Source organism: Papio anubis, chromosome 13 (assembly GCF_008728515.1).
Source record: "Papio anubis isolate 15944 chromosome 13, Panubis1.0, whole genome shotgun sequence".
NCBI classification, from domain to species: domain Eukaryota; kingdom Metazoa; phylum Chordata; class Mammalia; order Primates; family Cercopithecidae; genus Papio; species Papio anubis.
Window position 1 is genome coordinate 17465166 of NC_044988.1, and position 11301 is coordinate 17476466.

The 11301-nt window shown below is 38.8% G+C and overlaps 1 long non-coding RNA gene across 1 annotated transcript in view; it reads right to left on the reverse strand.

The window, feature by feature from the left end:
- The window catches only part of LOC108582447, a 57822-nt gene extending 49359 nt beyond the window's left edge, over positions 1-8463 (reverse strand). The window contains exon 1 of the long non-coding RNA XR_001895973.3: positions 4954-8463. This is a non-coding gene — a long non-coding RNA (uncharacterized LOC108582447). The remainder of the gene's footprint in view (positions 1-4953) is intronic.
- Between the last annotated feature and the right edge of the window lie 2838 nt (positions 8464-11301).

The window sequence follows — 11301 nt, forward strand, 5'->3', positions numbered from 1 at the left end:
GCGCAAAAAATCTAAGCATATGTAGCAATATACCAACAAGACTCACTAGAAAAAAACTTTCATTCAGATATTCCTCTTCTCGGGCGATGTTCTTTGCAAACCATAATTAAGAAGCTTATGACATCTAAGTGTGCTGATATTTCATGGTGCTCTCTGTGTGTCCAAGAGAATTAAATGTTTAAAGAATCTTCAAAAAGAAACATACGATTAATTTACCTCAATGGGAAATACCTATAAAAGCAGGTGTCTTACAGCTCACACTCAGGGCCTAACATTGTTTTAGAAGCAAACAAAATCAACTCAGCCTCACAAAAACTTTCCAAAACCATTAGGCCTGCCAAAATGCTGAGCAGCCTTCTATCAGCAAATTCCTATTTTACCTTCTTATATTTATCTAATCTACACTTTCATTTTGTCCCACCACATATTCACAGACTGAGAGAGAACATGCTGACCCCAAGACAAATACAACTCTGACAAAGATTTCCACCTCCTCCCGCCCACCCCCAACAAATAAAGAAAGAGAAAGAGGGTCTCTATTAAATTTCCTATCGGCCCATTGCCTTCTTCTTATGAGGCCCACCCACCCTCATGATGCAGAAGAAGGAATACATAAACGTTCAGTTTTTATTTTACAACTATGGAGAAGAACCATAGCCTTGCATTTTGTAACCCAGATGTAATTAAGAAGATTACTGCTCAAATGTAAAACCGAAGCTTGTTTTTTCACATCTTTATTAGTCATATGAAAGAAAATGATTAGGTTTGCTTTGATTTCATTTAGGCGCTGGGAACACGGACTAGTGTTTGTTTTCAAGGCTGCCAACGTTTAAACCTTCCAAGCAATTTTGGATTCAACAACTGAACACATTTAACAGCTAATGTATAACACACTATGTCCTCAGTCGAAAACCCACAGCAACTCCTAAAACATTTTAAACCATAGCTTTTGTCATGAAACTATTGTAAATCTATGTTCAAAATCTTGTTTAAATTTTGTTTAAACCTTTCTGCAAGTGGATGCCCTTTGAGAAATAATTTCTGGAAGTGTTTATATCAGAGGCACTTATTAAAGTCTGAACTGCAGTTATTGCTAGGGATTTAGTGAGGCTAATCACTTTATTTCAGTTTTGGAGTCAATATTCCTTGATTCACTAACTAGAGTGCTAAGTGGAGAAATAAGTCTTCCGATTAAAGAGAATGAAAAAAGAGATTCTTAAGTTTTCAATGGAATGACTTTTCTCCTTTTCTCCTCCTTCCTCTCTTCTTTTCCTTGTTCTCTGCCAATTTGTGCCATGTGGTTCAGACAAAAGTGCCTAGAAGGCAATCTATGTGAAAATGATGATCATAAGATTGATTTCTCAGAAGAATGACAGAATATTGATCATTGAAGTTGACTGAAGGGTTCGTGATGAGAGGATTCCTTATACTAATTTCCTATCTTTGTATATTTTTTAAAAATTGTATAACGAAAAGTAAAAAATATTTTCTTAGGCAAAAATCAGTAACCAATTAACCAAAGCAGTTAACATAGTTAATAATTTCTGAGTAACAGAATTAATGCTAAATTTTCTACTTCCTACTTGAAAAAAACAGATACTAAATTTTAACGTTCCCTGCTCTGTACTGTCAAAAGCCCTATGACGTTTTAATGTGAAAACAACTTAAAGATTTGGTAACGTTAGGCTATGTAAAGGATAATTTGGCTCCAAAAGCATAAGTTAAAACTTTTTATATAGGTGATAAAGAACATTTGTGTTTGTTTTTTTAGAAGATTACCTTTTTAGTTTTATTGGCAAATAAAATGTTAATTTCTTTGTTTCAGTTATCTATTGCTGCATAACAAACTACCCCCAAACTTAATGATTTAAAATAACAGCCAAATAACATTTGCTTGTGAATCTATAGAGCAGGAATTTGCATAGCAAGAGTGTCTCTGCTCCATGAAAGCTGGAGTCTTAGCTGGGATGACGCAAATGGCTGGGAATCTGGTGGACAGCTCTGCTGGGGTCACAGGTCTGGGGCCTCACTTCTTCCTGTTGGCAGGGCTTCACAGTACTCCTCCCCATGGCCTTGCCAAATATATGACTGGACATAGTCACAGCCCAGTGGTCTCAGGGGTGGTTGGATTTCTTACATAGCAGCAGACTTTCCAAGAGAAAAAGAGGAAGCTCTCAGGCTTCAAAAAGATGGCTCAGGACTGGTACACAATGAATTCCTGCTGCATTCTATCAATCAAAGCAAATCACAAGGGCCAACCCAGTTTTCAAGGAAGGAGAACTAGATGAATCAGGATGCCTTACCTTAGTGGGGGTTAAGAGAGGTATAGGACTGTGGGCAGCCATTTTTGAAGACTATCACGTAGTGGCTCTAAAAGACCTTTATATTTGGATGTATCTGGTACTTGGAATTTAAAGCACATTGGAAAGTACCATCACCTAGTGGCAAGATGTCCTCAGTTTTGGCAGCTATCTAAAAGGGGAAAGGACTTTAGGATAGTGAAATAATAAAATATCTTTAGTACCCTTTCTCACAAATTAAATAAAAATTACTAGTACAGTAAAGGCACAGAGTTTAAGTCACATTACAAAGCAGATTTGGGGGGAAATGCGATTTCTTTATTCAGTCTCTAATCTGGATTTGTTCCCCCAAATGACTGTACACTGGTGAGTAGGAGAAAAAAACATATTGAGTACGCATTTTAGCTTAAAGCAATGATCTATAACCTAAACAGTCCACTAGGTAATGTTCAGCCATGCCCCTCTCCTCTATTAGTCTTCCAAAGAGAGCATCTGAGTGCATAGAAATAGAAGAACACCTTATGTGTTCCTTTGATGTTGACAGAAAGGGGCCCCTGAGCTTGTTCTAGTCTTTGTATATTTACCAAATATCCAAAGGGATACCCCTTTTTGTTCTGGTCATCGTGCCTCCTATTGGTGCTGTCATCTGTGGCTAACGAACTTATACCTCCTTTCTCCTTGGGAAAGGTTCTGGATGGTATTCCCTGGACAATTTGGCCCCCTTTACTCCTGCTGGCTGCAGATTCTAACTGCTGAGTTGTCCACCTGGACCAGTGATCCCCACCCATCCCAGCCTGTCTTGCACAATCAATCCCATTGCACAGCAGACTCCACAGCAGTCCCATGATCATTTAATACAGCACTCGTGCCACTTAAGAACTGAAGGCTGCCAGGAAAGCCTATCCCAGAGCCTGTCTGCCTGATTACCCTCTATGCAGAAAAGAGTCACAGCAAGCCTGAGACTGCCATCCTTGGGCCTGCTTATGAGGTTATCCCATGGCTAGTGTCTGGGACTTGGATTTTGGGAGGATTCCTGCCATATTAACTAATAAGAATGGATCACTGTCTCTCAACTATTTGTGCAAACAATGTGGTTTTTGCTGAAGACCTGTTTTCCTTCTGGGAGCCTGGAATTTGGCACCTGCCAGGAAGAGGCTACCTTCATGACCAGCTCCCAGTAAAAACTCTGGGCACTGAGTTTCTAATGAGCTTACTGGTAAACAACATTTTACACGTGTTGTCACACCTGCTTGCCAGGAGAATCAAGTACATCCAATGAGAGTTCACCAAGAGAGGACTCTTGGAAGCTTGGGTCTGGTTCCACCAAACTTTGTTCCAGGCCCTTTTTCCCTTTGCTGATTTTACTTTGTATCTTCTCACTTAATAAACCATAACCATGAGTACAACCACAAGCTGAACCCTGCAAGTCCTTCTAGCAAATCGCTGAACCTGGAAGTGGTCTTGGGGACCCTCAGCACATTCTCTGCCACCATGAGACTTTGATATGGTGGCATCTCAGATTCAGAATGTATGGTACAGCCTACAAGATAAGGTTGGAGGAAATCCAGAAAAGATGAAACTCGGAACTCACTTATCTTCACTTCTTTCTTCTTTCTTTCTTCTCCTGAGTCTGGAAGGGGGATCACATTATTCACCTCCACTATATCAAAATTTACTACCTAAGGCAGGTAAGCCTGTCAACGACATCAGGAGCTAAAGAAGTAGCTTCTCTAGACTGGAATAGAAAGTCCTCTTTCAGGTCAATAGCCTATCTCACAGGTTTTTTTCTGACTGCATAGTTGTAGGTTGCATGTTGAATATCATCCATCATGTTCTATCCACAGTCCCTGTGCAGACGGATGCTTTGAGTGGAATGAATTAAGAGCTTATAACTGCAAAAGTAAAGGACTAAAGCACAATGAAACATTTCAAGATATTACCTCCATTATATTAACTTAAAGTTCATTGCTTTTGTTCATATTAAGGTTAATAAAACTTTATTATGAAAAAAAACTAAACATGTGTGTATATACTATATATATGTGTGTGTGTGTGTGTGTATGCATATACACACATCACCTCAAGTTAATAATACATGGTTTTTTTCAGTTTTCATGTGTTAGTTTCCAAAACTAAATTGCCATTACTTTTAATGTCAAAAACCACAATTGCTTTTGCACCAGCCTAATAATTTTACTTCATAAATTTTATCTTTTGTTTTTCAATATAGAAAAGAGATTCACCTAATCAGAGCAAACCCACTGGCAAATTTTCTCTTGTAAAGCGATTTTAAATAAAATACTAAATTTAGAACATCACTAAATGGCAGTGTTTAATATTGTACATGATCCAACAAGTTTTTAATATATTGAGTCAAAAGTAAATTTTACCAATGGTCCAAAAATAATAATCAGGCTGAGTGATCAGTTTTACCTGGGAAGGCTGTGAACATGAAGAAAAGAACATTAAAATAAAACAACTAGTGACGAGAACATTCCTATAATGGCGAGTGCCATGTCCCTGGGAGAGCACATATCCTTGTAATAACCTCTTCTTCAAAATCAGTCTCTCCTTACCTTCTTTGCTTCCAAAACAACCTTCTCCCCTGCATACTAAATAAGGAGATAAATGCACTCAAGCAAGCAAGCATTACCTGGATTCCACGAGGTAAAAAATAGCGTGGTGAGGGTCTTTTAGAGGAGGTTAGTTGTTCTCATGCAGCGTAGTCTGATTTTAGTATCACCTGCTTTCATTTGGAATTAAGGAGAATCCAAAAATAAATGAACTGGCTCAGAACCACTTGATGAAAATAGTGTTGAAAGGCCCTGTCTCCAGCTGGCCGCCACACTGCAGAACCATGGCTGGGGTCCCCACCTCCCTCCTATTTCCCTTCCTATGTGAGAGCAGCTCATTCCTGCTGCCAGTGCATATTTAACATGAAATTCTTCAAGTACCACTGCAAAGCATCCAGCAAACACACCACCTCTAAAGTTAGTCTTACATATGTAGCCAGAGACATGGATAAATATAGAGACCTAGAAATATATACAGAACGCCAGAAAAACGTGCTCTGGGCCAGAAACATATTGTGAATATGCAAATATCTCAGTGTCTGGTACTGACGCTCTGCCCTTTAGCACTTGCCTAACTCCATCTTTCTCTCTTTTTCTCTTTGCACCGCGTCCCCCCGCCACCACTATCTTCCCATCTGTTTATTTTTTCCAAACTTTCGTTTTAAAAAATATGGTATCACCGCTTAAAAATAAGAAAAATATGGTGCCACAAATACGGCTGCCAGGTGTAACATATGATGCTGCTTCTGGGAGTCAGGGAACAAAATGTATAAAGGAGGCTGCATTCAAATTTTCTTACAAAGGTTACCGGAAATGGATTTTATCCATTTTATCTGAACTCTGTTGGTTCCTGGTTAGATTTCAGGTCTGCTTTGTACTTTAAAGAAATTGTATAATCCAGGCCTTGTCATCAGCTTTCTTAATTTATTTCCCTGAAATGACAGGCCTGGCAGAGGCAAGCCTGCCTCTCAAATGTCTGGATTACAGTGTAGCTATGGAAACAGGTGTTAAAGGGGCAATGGATGTCAAGTTACACTGGTACTTTGCACATCGCGTTCTATGTGGACAGCATGTTATTTTACATGCTGACCGATGCAACTGCATCCCTGTGCTTGATTTACAGGAGACCATCACAAAGGAGATCTGCCTCGAGGAAACTATCAGATTGGCCCAGGATGGAGAATGAAGACAGCAATTTGCTGTGTTCTCTAAAGCTCTGATTCAAGTTCCCTAGTCTGCCGAAAATAAATAAATAAATAATTTGACATGAAAGAAATGAACAAATAAATAAAATTAAAGGAGAGACAGGGAAATCAGAATACATTTTTATTCTATTGGGTAATTTTCCTTTTCTTGTCTAAAAGGAAGAAGAATGAGAAGATTATTTTAAGAAACAATAATGCTCTAATTCACATACCCTGTCTGTAACTTTCACGAGTATCCCTGTTCACAGTATTAAAGACCTAGTGAATCTCAGCATCATTATATAGGAGAAGCCATTTTCAATAACTTGCTAAAAACAATGCTCTGCATTAATCTGACCTACTCAGAAAGAGAAAGAAGCAAAGGAACAAATAGTTCTGGAGGAGCCACTGTGTGCTGGCCTAGTGATCAGACATGAGTTATTGTATTTCATTTCATCTTTACAAACAGCACTGCAGGGGAGGTATAATCCTTGTTTTATGGAAAAGGATACTGAGACTCAGAGAGGTTAAGTAATATGCTCAAGGCCTCAAGGTTACAAGTGCAACAGCCAGAATTCAATCTGAGGTTTGTCGACAAAGCCCATGTTCTTTCCGCTAATCAACCTAGGCAGTAAGTTTAGGGCATGTAAGGGCAAACTGGCATGCCCTCTCCCTGGCATGCTTCCCCTCACTTCAGCTGGTTTCAGAAGACAAGGTGTCACATCGCAGGCTGGGTCACAATAATTAGGTGTGGTCCCTTGGCACTCACATTATGTTGGCTAGACTCCAACTTCTGTCCCTATTAGCATTACTCAATTGGAATTGTATCCAATCCTTGATGAGTTATTAAATCAAAATCCAATTTAAACTGATATTGAGAAACTATACTTTTAAAAAGCAGTGGTATAAAACCTAATGGATTCTATTTGCTTACTTTATAAATACTTGTGGTGATCTTTGATGCATCATTGATCTTCCGACAGGCAAAACAAGAGTAAGAGCAGAGGTATTCCCAAACCCACATGTATATAAATTTTTTTAAAAATTAAATTTATGCCTCTGAAAAGTTGTGGTGAGATACATTTGCATTCACCTTAATGTGATCATTTACATGCAAAAAAGTCTAATATAGATGAAGCTAACTGATTTACAGGTGTCTATCCATGTCTATCTGACAAGCAGATAAAAAGAGGCTCAAATAAAACAACCCTAAAAAATAAAGAAGGTTGTTGTGAACTGGCTATTGAAACTAGCAGCAATTGGAAAGTTATAGCAAATTCTGCTTTACTACCATTGCTGTACTTATAGTTTCTTTTGAAAATCTATACTAATACATAGTAAAGATGTAAAGCAACATTACCAGCAATAGATTTTGGCCTCAAGTTCCAATATTCAAATTGTGCATCTTTCAATCCTGAGGAGTTGTTGCCGCAATCTCGGCAATGACAAGCCAGTTCAAAGATGCAGCTGTACCTCTGCAGTGAGATCTATCTTCCCCTTCCCTGGAGTAGGGCTGGTTTTAGAGAGGCTAACCAGCAAGCCTGAAAGAGTGGTGTTGATCAAAGTCAGAGGAAAAGCATCCCAGTTTTCTAAATAGGGAGCTTCCTTCAGTGTATTATTTGAGATTCAATTTCTATTGATTGGGATATGGGGGAACATTTAAGAAGTGTATGTGTTCCATGTTGAAGGAGAAATGGAAATGCATTCATTGTGACGATGTGGCTGGTATTGAAGGACTAGTGAGGCTCCCTGAAAGTTCTTACAGGGTCTGCTTTGCAGAATAGGAACTTGGTGGAACAGAGAAGGAGAATTTGGGCAGCACTCAGAGCACCTGACACAATCCAAACCACCTTCTGAGACACAGAGAAAGAGAAATTAATACTATGTATATGCATTATCCTTTTGGACATTTAAAATGCCATGGAAAATTGCTCTTATTATTCCTATTATTAAGTGGTGATGTCAGGATTTGAACCCAGGCATACCTGCTACCCCCTGGGCTCCTGCTTTGTTTAAGACCATATGGATTATCTGTCCTGCCTTGCCTGAATTGTGGTCATGCCAAGCCTTTCCTTGAGAGTTTAATTACACACCAATGAGCCCAGATTCTAAGTCCACAGCACTTAAAATTAGCAGAATTCTATACTCAGCCACTCCTTGGATAGCCTATTTTCTACCATTCATCAACTTGAAATATATTCCAATTTGATAAATAGGATTTTCTTTTCTTTTTCACCTCAGCTTTGAAATAGCCCCTTTACATCCATTTAGGAAATAATGATCTTGGAGGCAGTGGACACAACAAGCTTTTCCTTTGAGGTCCAGAAGGATTTATTTGTAAACATCCATTCATTCAACATTATTTGAACACCTACCAATATGGTTTGGCTGTGTCCTCACCCAAATCTCATCTTGAATTCCCACGTGTTGTGGGAGGGACCCCGTGGGAGGTAATTGAATCATGGGGGCAAGTCTTTCCTGTGCTGGTCTCATGATGGTGAATAAGTCTCACGAGATCTGACAGTTTCATAAAGAGGAGTTCCCCTGCACAGCTTCTCTCTCTTTGCCTCCTGCCATCCACGCAAGAAGTGACTTGCTCCTCCTTGCCTTCTGCCATGATTGTGAAGCCTTGCCAGCCTTGTAGAACTGTAAGTCCATTAAACCTCTTTCTTTTGTAAATTGCCCAGTCTCAGGTATGTCTTTATCAGCAGTGTGAAAATGGACTAATACACCTACTATGTGTTCAGTATGTTTAGTGTTATGAAATGCAAATGATTTTAAGTAACTTACAGTCTAGTTGAAAAGGCAAGCCAGTTATTATCTGGACAGTACAATAACAGAGGCATATACAGAATATTTTGACAATAGGAGAAAGGGGCAGATAAGTCAATATTCAAAGATGGGGAAAGGTGGATGAGAGCATTAAAGAAGGTTTCCTGGGGGAAGTCACATGTAATTCATAAGCAGGGGTTCATTCTGTAGGTTAATAATTGCATAAACTGTGTTCATGATTCAGCTCCAAATTATACTGTCCCATCATATTAGCATAAGAACAAGTATTCTGAGGTTGTATTCTTTTTTTTTTCTTCAGTCTCCAGTTTATGGGAAAATAAGTTAGATTTATAGGAAACTTTACTCAGACACAATCACACTCACATGCACACGCACACACCCTAGATAGGACACTGTGCTGCTGCAATTGCTTCAATCCCACACCAGCTCACATAGGGCACTGGGAGGATGGGCATCCACTTCACCCAATGTTGCTTCCAGTAAAGATCAAGTGGTGTATGTTTAAATTAGGCAAGACAACATGGGTCTGCAACTGACCAAAGTCAGAGAAACAACAGAGAAGCGTCACACCTAGACGTTCTGTTGCATGCAGGCTTAAATTAACTCTTGTGTACGTAACTCCAGGTCTTTTTCTCCAAGTCCTAACCTTTGGTCTGTGGCACAAAACTTTCCAACATTTCTCTCCAGACCATCCCCCCCAAAATAGAGATGGCTAGACCACGGTTGGGCTTCACCTGTAAATTAGCATTCATTCAGGTATCATTTTATCTGAGTAAGCTTTTCGTTTTGTTTCATAATAATAGCTTTTTCGTAAAGTATGGCCTCAATGCCCAGACAACCAGAAAAGGTACAGTTTGGCACGTATGGACTTTCTCTGCAGTTTGATTAAATCCCAAGTGAATTCTTGGCTTACCTCATTTCCTTGCTAACAAGAATGCAAACATTCTCTAGTCTTTCCTCCTTATTTTGTCTGTTTCCCCAAAGGTCCTGGTGACTGGCACATGTTCCCTAGAGGTACTGATTTCACACATTCCATTGGGCTGTATTACCCTGAAATATTTCCCCCTTTTCATGCAATAAATACTCCACCCCATCCGTACAAGCCACTCAACATATGTAGGTGTTCATATATCACTAAGTAATGAATACAAGATATATATGCCTCTGTATACTAGGTTATGACAAACCTATTTACAATTATAATCCCCTTGCCATTTGGTATCTGAAAATCTACTGGTGTCTAGAATAAATTTTCATTCAATGCACTGATACATATAATTGGTATATGGGCCAACGAGTTGTGTCTTTTTCACATATCTTAAAAAATAAATATCTTGTGATACTTTTGATAGCATGTAAATTTACATGCTCCCCCTTTTTATTCTTAAAAATAATGTTCTCTGGAATGATTTCCACTGACTGAGGATGTGAGTTCACAGGAAAAGATGATCTTAAACTCAGCCAGGACACAGAACTGTTGTACGTTCTGTTCCCTGGATTCTTTTTCGTATTTTAAATTGGCTACACTGGATTTACTAGCCTGACTTATGGAGTGCTTTCTATTTATCCCCTACCTTTCAATCCCCCTAAGGTACAACTGTGCAAACCTTGTCCTTTATATGGAAAAACACTTTGCTGTCCTGGTCAAATGGAATACTGCAGTGCATACTTTGGATGGCTGAAATTTTCTCTTAAATGAAATATAGGAGCCATAACTCAGTTTCTCTGGCAATGAACCATAGAGGCCATTCATCAGGATGTGGCAGACATTTATCTCCTCAAATACTCCAAGGCAGATGGAAATAGCATCTAGCCTCCTGTCAGAATAAATAACCCAAACATTGCCCCCTTCCCGAAAAGACCCAAACACATCAGCAGCCATAGATCAGCAGGAGGCAAAACCAAACCAGTCAGCCGTAAACCTTCGCTCCACTCCCACCTCTTCTTCAGGGGCATGGCAGTCTCATTTCACAATGGGTGGGCATTTTACAGCCAAGGCCTTTGTTCTGACCCTCTAAGTAAGAAGTCCAAAGCTAATGCGTTGTTTTTTGACTGTAAAGTTCCCATCTTTCCCGCTTTTGACTTTATTGAAAAAAAAAGGACTTTTTTCATGTTCAAACCTAAATACAAACATTTAAAAATTATCTCCTCTAGGGAATAGTTTGGGACAACAAGCTTTTTCCCCTATTTTGAAGCAAATTAGGCCTGTAGACTGGAAAATGTTTAAGTAATAAATCCTATGTTATGTGTATTTTACCACAATTTTTAGAAATTAAAAATTTTAAACAAAGATATTAAATTAGTCTTAAAGAAACTCAAGGATAGCTAAAATTAATAAAGTTTTAAAGTACTCATCTTTCTTAATTTTATCATATTTATAATATATTTAAGTCTTCTGGAAGACAAGCAGAATGTAAACTAGCTTTTTCCAGTGTAATGCTGGCCTTATAT